Below are 11474 nucleotides of genomic sequence, written 5' to 3'. Positions count from 1 at the left end.
AGTTGAAGAATCCCATAAACTGTAGTCCCTACTGGACTCACTGTATCCAAGGAAGATACATCTCCTCGATCGGGAACCATGAGCAAAAGCTACTCCAGCTTATTCCTCTTTCATATATATATGAGTATACATGGGCATTGTACAAGTGGGTGGGCACACTGCACTTTACCCCAACACATGAGCCAGAATGGAATGAAACTCTTATGCCGTTTGGGTTATGTATCGCATTTGAGTTTCTCTGATTTTCAATTTTGTGAGCACTGTCTCTATGGGAAGCAGACTAAATCAGCCCATAAGAGAAGGGGAAAGAAAGAGTTTGAAATGCTTGATTTGGTGCATTCAGATGTATGTGGTCCCATGCCTACACGGTCATTAGGCGGGGCTGAATACTATGTGACATTCATTGATGATGCAACTAGGAAAGTGTGGGCTTATGCTATAGCTCGGAAGAGTGATGTGTTCCAGGTATTTCAGAAATGGCTGGCCTTGGTTGAGAATCAGTCAGGTAGAATGCTTAAATGCCTACGGACTGACAATGGTGGAGAGTATCTCTCTCATGACTTTCAGCATTTCTGTGATACACGTGGGATTAAGAGGGAGCTCACATCCCCTCGTACTCCAGAGCAAAATCCAGTTGCAAAAAAGATGAACCGTACCATTCAAGAAAGGTTGCAATGCATGCTTTCCAATGCAAGTCTTTCTTGTGGTTTTTGGGCTGAGGCAATGAAGACTGCAGTGCATGTGATCAATAGATCACCTAGTAAGAGTTTGGATGGTGGTATTCCTGAAGAGGCATGGAGTGGCAAGAAGCCCTCTTACTCTCATTTGCGTATATTTGGGTGTGAGGCATATGCACATGTGACAAAAGAGCTTCGAAAGAAGCTAGATCCTAAGTCTAGGAAATGCATCTTTCTAGGTTATGGTGAAAGTGGAGAGATGGGCTATCGTCTCTGGGATCCAGAAGCAAAGAAGATCATACGCAGCCATGATGTGGTCTTCAATGAGAAGAAGATGCATAAGGCACCCATGAGGGATGTGGAAATGAGGAGAATCACTTTCCAGGATGTGAATCCACCTGCATATGTTGATAGACAGCAAGCTGTCCATGCACCAAATGTGCAAGAAATGGTGCCACCAAGTACTCCCACAGGTATACAATCAAGGGTAGATGATGGATCATCTATTGGTGGAAATGATGAGCCAAATGTGGCTGATATGCAAGTGGGACAGCAAGCTGAAATGCCCTTGAGAAGATCATCTAGAGTGTCTAGACCACCTGATAGGTTTGTTCCAGGGGTAGACTATGTGATGCTTACTGATTGCGGGGAGCCTTCTTGCTCGGCTATGATGCGTGAGGATCAACGCAAGTGGGAGTATGCTATGCAATCAGAGATGAGTTCACTTATGAAGAATAAGACTTGGGACTTGGTTTCTTTGCCACATGGAAAGAAAGCATTGCCATGTAAATGGGTCTACAAAATGAGGTCACAGGTGATGATGTGCCTAGGTACAAGGCCCGTTTGGTTGCTAAAGGGTTCAAGCAAGAGAAGGGTGTGGACTTTGATGAGATATTCTCTCCGGTTGTGAAGATGACCACACTTAGATGCATGCTTGGACTAGTGGCAATAGAGGATATGGAGCTTATGCAGATGGATGTCAAGACAGTTTTCTTGCATGGGGATTTGCATGAGGAAATTTACATGGTTCAGCCGGAAGGCTTTGAAGAAAAGGGCAAAGAGCATTTAGTTTGCAAGCTAAAAAAGAGTCTCTATGGTCTTAAGCAAGCACCTAGAGAATGGTATCAGAAGTTTGATGCTTTCATTCGGTCCCAGGGTTTTAGAAAGAGTGAAATTGATCACTGCCTCTACACTAAAAGGGCTAAGGATAATAGCCTAATAATCCTGGCACTATATGTGGATGATATGCTATTGGCTAGCAAGAATACTTATGAGCTAGATGCATTAAAGGCCAAGTTGCATGAGGCCTTTTATATGAAGGATTTGGGACTTGCAGGTCATATTCTTGGTATGCGCATCACGCGTGATCGGAGTAGGAAACTCCTTTGGCTTTCACAAAAAGAGTATGTTACAAAAGTATTGCAGCGCTTCAATATGGAGGGGGGGAAGGCAGTGAGTACTCCATTGCCTCCATATGTGAAACTGAGTCATACAGATAGTCCCAAATCAGATGAGGAAAAGGCCATGATGGCCAAGGTTCCTTATGCATCAGCAGTTGGGAGTCTTATGTATGCTATGATAGCTACTAGACCAGACATTGCATTTGCAGTGGGGGTTGTTAGCCGCTATATGGCTAATCCAGGAAAGAGGCATTGGGAGGCAGTTAAGTACATCATGAGGTACATGAAGGGTACCAAGGAGATGTGCATTTGCTTTGGTAAAGGAGACATGCGTGTACTTGGGTACATAGATTCAGACTATGCAGGGCATGTGGATAGTAGGAGATCCACTTCTGGTTATGTGTTCACCTTTGCAGGTGGTGCAATGTCGTGGATGTCTCGCACACAGAAGTGCGTTGCTTTGTCTACCACAGAGGCTAAGTATGTTGCAGCCACAGAGGGTTGCAAGGAGGCTATATGGCTTGATCGGCTAGTGGGAGATTTGGGGATTCATACAGGTGTACCGACATTGCATAGTGATTCCATGAGTGCTATTCAGCTAGCACGGAATCCGGTCTTTCATGCAAAGACCAAACACATTGAGGTCAGGTACCATTTCATCAGGGAGGTACTTGAGGACAAGCGCATAGAGCTTGTCAAGGTTCATACAGATGATAACCCTGCAGATATGCTGACGAAGAGTCTACCTAGTCAGCGGTTTGAGTATTGTCATGTATTGATGGGCATTGGATAGTATGCTCACTAGTTATTCTCCCTTAAAGGCACATTGTCCTTTAAGTGGGAGGTTGTGGGGTTAAAGGTCACGGTGCCTTAACCCCAGTTATGTACAATACTCAAACACATGTATAAATGAATGAAAAAGAAGATTAGGGTGGTTCTGCACCCACCAAAACTTGTGTGGTTCTCTGTCTCTCTCTCTCCTTTTTCTGTTCTTGCTTCCATTGAGAGCACTCTCACTTATCTACCAAGCTCTTAAATAACATGCTCTTGAGTACCAAGTTCTTCAATACCAGGTCCTTAACTACAAGTTTCTGACTAGTAGACCACCCTTGACCCTATCTCTTGGTAACTCTCAACTCTAGAGTCCTGATGTGAATAACAGGCCTCTCTAAATCAATTTGTGAGGCTTGAGGTGCAAGATCAATAATGCCTCTACGTAACTTTTCCTCGCTAGGATCCTTTAGATTAATCTTCAAGCTTTAAGGTTCTAGGTCATCATTGCTTCCTATAGATAAGCTTCCTTACTTGCCCAACCTTCTTCACTTCCCTCTACATCAAAATAGCTTAATTTATCTCTATTTTTCAATTCCATAGCCTTCCCTTTTCCTTTGATGCGATGGATTACTTCTTGTTTCTAGCATTTTTATATGACGAGTGGAACCTCCTTAACTCTTTATGATATTTGATCTCCTTGTTTCTTCAAGCACATTTCTTTTCTTTGCTCCTCACCGGATGTAGAGATGTCATCCTCATCACTTGTGCTAAAGTCGTAGCATTCTTTGAATCACTATCTTCTTTATCTTCTTCAACACTTTCATCTTGAAACAACACAATGTAGTTGTAACATGTCTCAAAGTACTCCTTCTGATGTTTCGTATCAATGATATTCACATCAATACCATTTTGTAGCATTTTTGAATAGGGAACCGCATTTAGTATAGTGCTACCATCCATCCATTATTCAATAAGAGTTCTAGCATATCCTCTATTAGGAAGGGATTCTTTGGATTTCGATAGTCCACCATTGTAAAACCTAGTTTAGAATTTCTTTCCTCTTTAAACGAGAGCTCCAGTAAATGCTTACCATTGTAAAACCTAGTTTAGAATTTCTTTCCTCTTTAAACGAGAGCTCCAGTAAATTCTTAGGAATTTAGCTTAGAGAATCACCACCCCTTGATAAGAAATAAACCAAGAAATGCAACAAGACCTGAATGCCCACGTCTTCTAAGAGGATGGTGTCAAGGCATGAAACTAGACCATGATATGCTTTTGAAAGTGGATGCCCAAATGCAAATGTGAGGTTGGCATACAAGGGATCCCTTTGTGCTTCTATGATGAAAAGGACCAATGTTGATCTTTTTTTGTCTACCAAAGTACCATCTATGATAAATCATACAAGATTAACTATCCCTAACACTTCAAGGTACTATAACTCATCCATGAAAAAAATACACATGGCTTCTCCAAATCATCAGTGGCAGTCATTTTCATAAATCCCTTTGTATCAATGTCATTGATGTGTGCCAATTTTGTATCATCCTTTGACAATAACAAATCATAGAGAAGCTAACGTAGAACCAACTCTATACATACTCACCTTTATAATCTTTGGCATTTTTTTTCTTAGATCCTTCTTTTGTGTGGCATCAACATCCTGATGATTTTACCCAAGGTCACGTGCTTTTTTCTTATCCACATTTTTTGTTTTATCCGGGCGGTTGTCTCCTTGTTGAACTTAGTAAAAACAATAATGCCAAGAGAGCACCTTCATCTTTGACCTTTTGGGTGACCATTACATCTAAGTGGTTATACTTGTTCTTCTTTCCAAAGAAGCAGTCACTGTTAAGGATCTTTTAGCATATGTTCCTTATTGCTTTATTTGAAATGAACCTCAATGGTCTCTGCCAAATGACAAACAACTGTTTTATTATTACTTCCTTCTAACATACCATATGTTCTAGTTCCTTGTAGGATATCTTCCTTGTTTCATATGCTATACAAACATCCATGATGCAATGTAAGGTTAATTCCTTTTGAAACACAATGAAAATTTAATCTCTATGTCTTACAATGGGTAGTCTTTAGATCATAGGGACTACACATCATTTATGATCCCTTCAAGCATCAACATAAGTGTCCCTTCTTTTCCATAAATTCAGCTATAGGTCTCTTGCAAGCCCTTTAGTGCTTGTGACTTGCCACACCCAATCCATAAGTCCCTTGCCTTTATGGGGATTTCAAAAGGAGTTGAGATTTTCTTCAATCTATATGGAAGCAAATTCAACATTTGGTATTCAAGGATGCACTTAGAGTCATCTTTAAAAAGACATATGTAAGTGATGACTTGTGTAGACTTTCCCATGTAATTATCAGGTGCCAAGTTTCCTTTTTATGCTCATCATAGGCAATCCTACAAGCTTCACAAAAATGCTTCCCATTAATGGGCTTGAGCTACATCGATCCAAGAACTTGTTCTTTGCCAACATATCTGCTCTAGTACAAATGAGTTGAAAACTATGTCAGTCTTTTGGAAGACTTCAAAGGATTGGGGAAAGTTTTTGCACTTTTAAAATGGGAAATCACATATTAGAGGATCATCTTCTTGAGCTCTCTTAAACATCGTGGCACATAGAGTGATATTGCCTAAATGGCTTTTTGGTTATATTTGGATCTTCATAAAGTTTGAGTGAAAAATGTTCATCTAGCTTCTGTTGATTGGTGAACAAGGAATCTACAATAGGGCCATGCTAAATTGATAAGTTCCCCAAATGTACCCCTCATCTTGAACAGGATGTAAGTCTACCACACTTATAGAAATCTCAGATTGTAGGAAATCTACAAGTGCACCTTCTTCATCTTCATCATCATCACTATCCAAGTTCTCACCTATTTCCAAATAGGTTGCACTCAAACAATCTGCACATGGAGTTGGAGTTCTTTTGGATGTTTCTCTTGGAATAGCTATGCCAGTCAAACCTATTTCAAGATGACTCCATGTTCTCATAGTTATAGCAAAATATGTTACAGGAGGTACAAACTCAAAGCTAGATGATCTGGGTGGCACATTTGTTGGAGTTTGAATAGGTATAACCTAAGATGCTACACGTGTAATAATGCTTGGTAATGCATCCCATATTTTCTTAAAAGATCCCAAGGCATCAAGTACTTCAGGAGATCCTTTTATTGTTGAATCTAATATAGCCTTCAAGAAATACTTCTTGTCACTAATACATAGCTTATACACTAAATCTTCATCAATCTTACTTTTTCATGCAACTTCCATGAAACCATTGTCTTGAACATTTATCCCTGTGACTGATCCAACATTTCTTACTGTCTCAACATATATTTAGAGCTTCAGACATTTCTGACAATGATCACCAAAAAACACTTTGAATTTTGCTCCAAACAGTACCAACCATGCATGATCAATATATTTCTCAATTACCTTGCAAGCTTGAGACTGGTCATGATTTCCTGCAAATTTACATTTAATTCACTTCTTTGAGACCATACACAAGCACCTACCTAACTATGTAAAAAATAGGTGTCAAACTACCTAAGTTTCTTGCACTTGATAATCCCACCTTAGCGAATGACTAACCTAAGCGAAACTACTATGGCACTAAATATAAGTTGTTATAAAGACAACTCAAGGGGATAATGAGACATGGAGGTGAAACTAAGGGGATGGTCGAACCAAAAGGACATTATTTTTAAAAAATTCCATGTTATAAAATTTAAAATATTTAAATTAATTCAAATTCATATTTTTTAAATAAATTAAATATTTAGATATTGTACAAGTCATACCATAGAAGAAAAGAATTGAATATTTAACTTTAGTTTCATCTTTACATTTTAATAAAATTAACTTTTAAATTAAGCAAATTTATATTTCATATTTCATTAAGGCAAGGGAGGAGGGAGCATTGATGAGAGTAGGGTGGCAGTAGTAATCAAGGCCATACTACAAAGTGGAAAGGGGATCAGATGTTGAGAGGGGGTTAGATGATGTGAAGTCGAGGTGAGTAGTGCTACAGAAAAAAGAAATATAATTTTTTTTAAAGCTATGCTATGAAATCTTATAAATAATTAAATTTAGATTTATAAAATTATTTAAAAGTAAAGATAAAATTTTAAATAAATTTTTTCATATATTAAATTCTATTTGTAGAACTTTAACTGTTAAAGAATATAAACCAAACTAAATCTATAATATTCTTTAAGTAGTTAAAATTTGAATTTAATTTTGTTTCAAATTTTAAAATAAACCACATTTATTTTTTGACATTTAAACCGAATTAAAATTTAAAACTACATATTTAACTTTAAAATATTAAAATATTAAAACACAATTTGAGGGGGCTTCGCTAAGGGGGGGCAGGCGGGGGGGGGGTAAGAAGCCACCCAAGAGGGCTAAGAAGTCATGGGGAGGGGGGTGCTAGAAGCTACTTCAGGGTGGGGGGGATGACAACAAACACCACTGGACAGAGGGGGTAAGAGAAGTCCCCCCACCCAACCTATTGCATGTGTAATAGATTGAGTGGGTGGGGTGGAATCCCCATTGCCGAACTGCGATCCCAGTTGGGTCCCACCACAAACTGCATGCAAGAGGAGAGAGAGAGAGAGAGAGAGAGAGAGAGAGAGAGAGAGAGAGAGAGAGAGAGAGAGAGGGAAGGGGGGGAGCTAGGAAGCTAAGAGGAGAGAGGAGAGAGGAGAGGGAGAAGAGAGGGGAGGAGAAGCAAGACGTTTCTCACTTAGACATTACCCCTAAAAGATAATGTAATTGCCAACACTCTCTCTTACGAACCTCAAATTCAGAATGTACAATCAGCCACCATCGACATAGTACACCCCCAACCCATCAACCACATAGTACTCCCGTCCATTCAAAACCAAGATCCAAAACATAGTCCATCATCTTGGCCATCAAACAATCAACCATCCATCCACAGCATTCAAATTTCGTGCTTAAAGACATCTTGTATTTTTTTCTCCTCTTAGTCACAACCTTGACTCTATATATCTCAAACCTTAGCCAATCACTATATTGACTACTATCACAACCACCCACTCTCTATCCATTTAGGTTTACATAGAGTCCTAGACTTCCTTATAACAAAGTTTCTACCAACATGAAAAACACAATTTTAGCCCATCTACACAAGTGTCTCTTGATGCCAACAGTGTAAAGATCACGTTTGCAAGCCCTAAAAGCTAGAAAGTATTGTTATCAATAGACCCTTCCAACTGGTCACATGGGAACTCATCATCCCATTCCCTCAATCTATAAATGGAAACAAATACCTCCCTCGGTGGTGTGAAGCGAAACCCTTGTCAGATCCATCAGCAAATTTGATTCATAGATTTTGATGTGCACCTTGACACAAAACTCAATCAAGGAAGATCTCTCACTCAAAACAATAGCATACAACCTCAGTGGACCAGAAAAGACTAGTGTATTACTGTAGAAAGAGAAAAGGAGGGACAATTAATACAAGTAAGGAGGACACAATGGCAACAAATAATTGAGGAAGGAGAAGAGTGTGTATAATAAAATAAGTTATACACTATAATGGGAAGTTGAGAATCTCTCATAACCTTTTAATTGAGGTGAGAGTGCATTGATATGGACTCCTCCAGATGAGTAGGAACCTCCTCCATAGTCAACGACCACCTGTCTGACTAACCTCTAGATTGTAGCAATGTAAATTTGGTGGATTCTAGAAGGTCCCCATGCCATCTACCAAATCGCTCTAATGAGGTGTAGAATGCCATACAAGATTTATTCATTTGAAGACAGTAGAGCCAGATTTGATGGTGTAATTTGGATGTAGATAGTGACCTCCTATAATAAAGGAGGTAGCTCTTAGAAAGAGGGAAGTCTCCAATGCCAAAAAGTTAGCCAAATTACACATTGAACATCCCCAATAAAGGCTTGTTGTATGTGTTGTTCCCAAAAACATATGTGTTAAGTTTCTTGCATGTGTTTTTCCAAAAAGCCTAGGCATTAACTATATTGTGTCCCACATCATTGACACCCTCTAATGTGTAGGGATTACTTTTAAAAAGAGATTGCTAGATTGCCAAAGAAATAGGTAGTATTGGTTATGCAAGTAAGACATCAAAATAATATAACTATAAAACACAATAAATAATGTCAGTATTGAACATGAAGGATCCATGTAAAAATCCAAATTTGTGATTTATTAGTACTATCTAGTTTGTCAAGGATGCCATCAATGAAAAGGATTTGCAAAATTAATAAAAGATTTATGAGTTGGTAACATCAAATTTGGAGTGGTGGTTCACTTGGATCATGTTATGCACAGTGTTGGATGTTGTAAACCACCGCAACAATGGTTAACAACAATTCATGTACTATGATGGCAAGTAGAGATTTAAGAGAGAGCATGAGGATTAGCATATGACATTTGCCTTGGAGCCATATGGACCCAAGTGGTTGTAACATGAGAATGAGAGAGGTACATGAGAGTACAAGGGTTAGCCCTCCCTTCAAAAGGCTAGCCTTTGGTCTTCATTGTGTACTTGCAAGTTTTGGGAATAGAAGCTCTCTATCAATATTTCCTCTTGCTCTCAATCCCTTCTTCTGTCCCCCTTCCCCTCTCCCCTCTCTTCTTTCTCCCTCATGGAATCATTGCACACAATTTGGTAGATGCTTGGGTGACACAAGCGTAAGGCTTGTGCATATAGCATTCTTCCAAGATCCCCATGACACGTGAGTCACCACCAGACTACACATTTTTGGCGTGCTCTTGGGGAGTTTGAGGTATGCTTTGATTTTACACAATCTCTCTATACCCACCCATTTCACAATGCTTCTAGCTTAACTAGAAGTGTTGTTGGTTGTGGTGGAGTATACGATGGGATTGGAGGAGGAAAGTGTGAGTTTGGAGTAGGAAAAGTAGAAACTATCATTTCTAGCCATAGAGTGTTCTTCATGCATTTGAGCTTGTTTTTTAGTATTTTTTGCTATCACATTGTAGGAATAGGTAGTTTGGGTGATTACTGAAGTGTTTCAGGTGTCAAATCTCACTCAAAATCACTAGAAAATGAGTTTGGATTAGATTGAGTTGAAGTAGGAATGAGTTCTCAGCCACCCCCTTTAAAAATCACTCGTTTAATGTTTTTAAGTTGTTTTTTGTGCTTTTTTTATTATTGAGTAGGTAGAATAGGTAGTATAGCATCCATTTGTGCTAAAAAACCCTGTACAAAAACTCAAAAATCCTCAAAGAGCACCAAAAACCATTTAGTGACATAGCTAGATTGTGAGTCACTATTCAAGGATAACACAACAACAAAATCTGCCATTGTTGCTTTATAACGCAACGATGCGATTGACACGTGGACTACCAGTTGGCAATCTACCCCTACCCACCTCACCTAGCACCATGTGGAATTTAATGAACTCAAAACTATCACTTCAGAGATCAACCCCCACTTTAAAGTTAATGTAGCAACTCGCAGTCCGATGTGTTATTAGTCACTGCTATATTTGACTCACTACTTGCTACGTTCAGTAGTCGCTACTTACTAGTTCATTGCTATATCAACTATTTTCAAATCACCTACTGTGTTAATCAGTCTGCCTGCTTTAAGGCATGTTAAGCATCATTTGCTACTATATTGCTAATGTAGTGAGACAACTGCTATTATGCTAACGCACACTGACAATGTAGCAACTCACTGAGTCACTACTTTAAGGCTAATGTAGCGACTGCTACTTTAAGGGCTAGAAGGACATAGAGACTAATTCTAACTGGGTAGCCAGGTTGAGTGGGCAACACATGCACCTGAGGTCTAGGAGGGTGATAGGTATTGAACCTACGACCTAGAGGATAGCGCTTCAAACAACATCCTAACCAGTCCATCTAATACTACACTGTCAATTCCATCTAGGATCTTGACCTTAAGTTCATATTTGGTACACGGTCCCGTGCACACGGAGTCCTCGAGTTCAGAAGTCACCATGAGCTTCGATGTTGAAATGGAGGGAAACTTGAACTTGAATCTTGGAGCCTCCATGGCTCCTAGTTCTAGTTCTGTAAGGCCTCGACCCCAGAGGCCTCGACCCCCCACCCCTTCATCCTCACATTTGAGGGAGTCATTCTCCAATTTCATGGGACGATTTAGCTTGTCTAGTCAATCCCTTTGCCAAGAAAACTAGAGTGGTTGAAGAGCAGCAAGAGACCCCACCAATTTTTGTATTAGGTCATGCTCAAAATAATCCCATGACCGTCTCAGTAGCTGAGGAACCTACAGGGCCACTTGTTCAGTTCTATGAAGGTGAAACATCTTTCATGACGATGTTTGAGCCCTGGGTACCTAGGTTCTGACCACCAAATCCGATGGGTAGATGATCAAATGGAATTTGGGGAGAACACCTTATCACATCCAACAACCCCTTGTCCTAATTTGTACAAAACTTGGGGAGGAGCTCCAGACGGTACTCAGTTCCCCATGGCTCCATCTTATAAGCCTATGCTTAATGTAAATGTACCAATGAGGCCAATAGACTCGAGTCTAGACCCGAGTCCACCATGCATGCCGGCTCCAGGTCCCACGAGGCTAGGACTAGCAAACATAATTCCTA

The sequence above is a fragment of the Dipteris shenzhenensis genome, chromosome 11, assembly GCF_047967505.1.
Source record: "Dipteris shenzhenensis isolate YYH24624 ecotype China chromosome 11, Dip_SZ_1.0, whole genome shotgun sequence".
In the NCBI taxonomy this organism is placed as follows: domain Eukaryota; kingdom Viridiplantae; phylum Streptophyta; class Polypodiopsida; order Gleicheniales; family Dipteridaceae; genus Dipteris; species Dipteris shenzhenensis.
The sequence above is the reverse complement of the archived record's forward strand: the minus strand, read 5'-3'. Positions refer to the sequence as shown.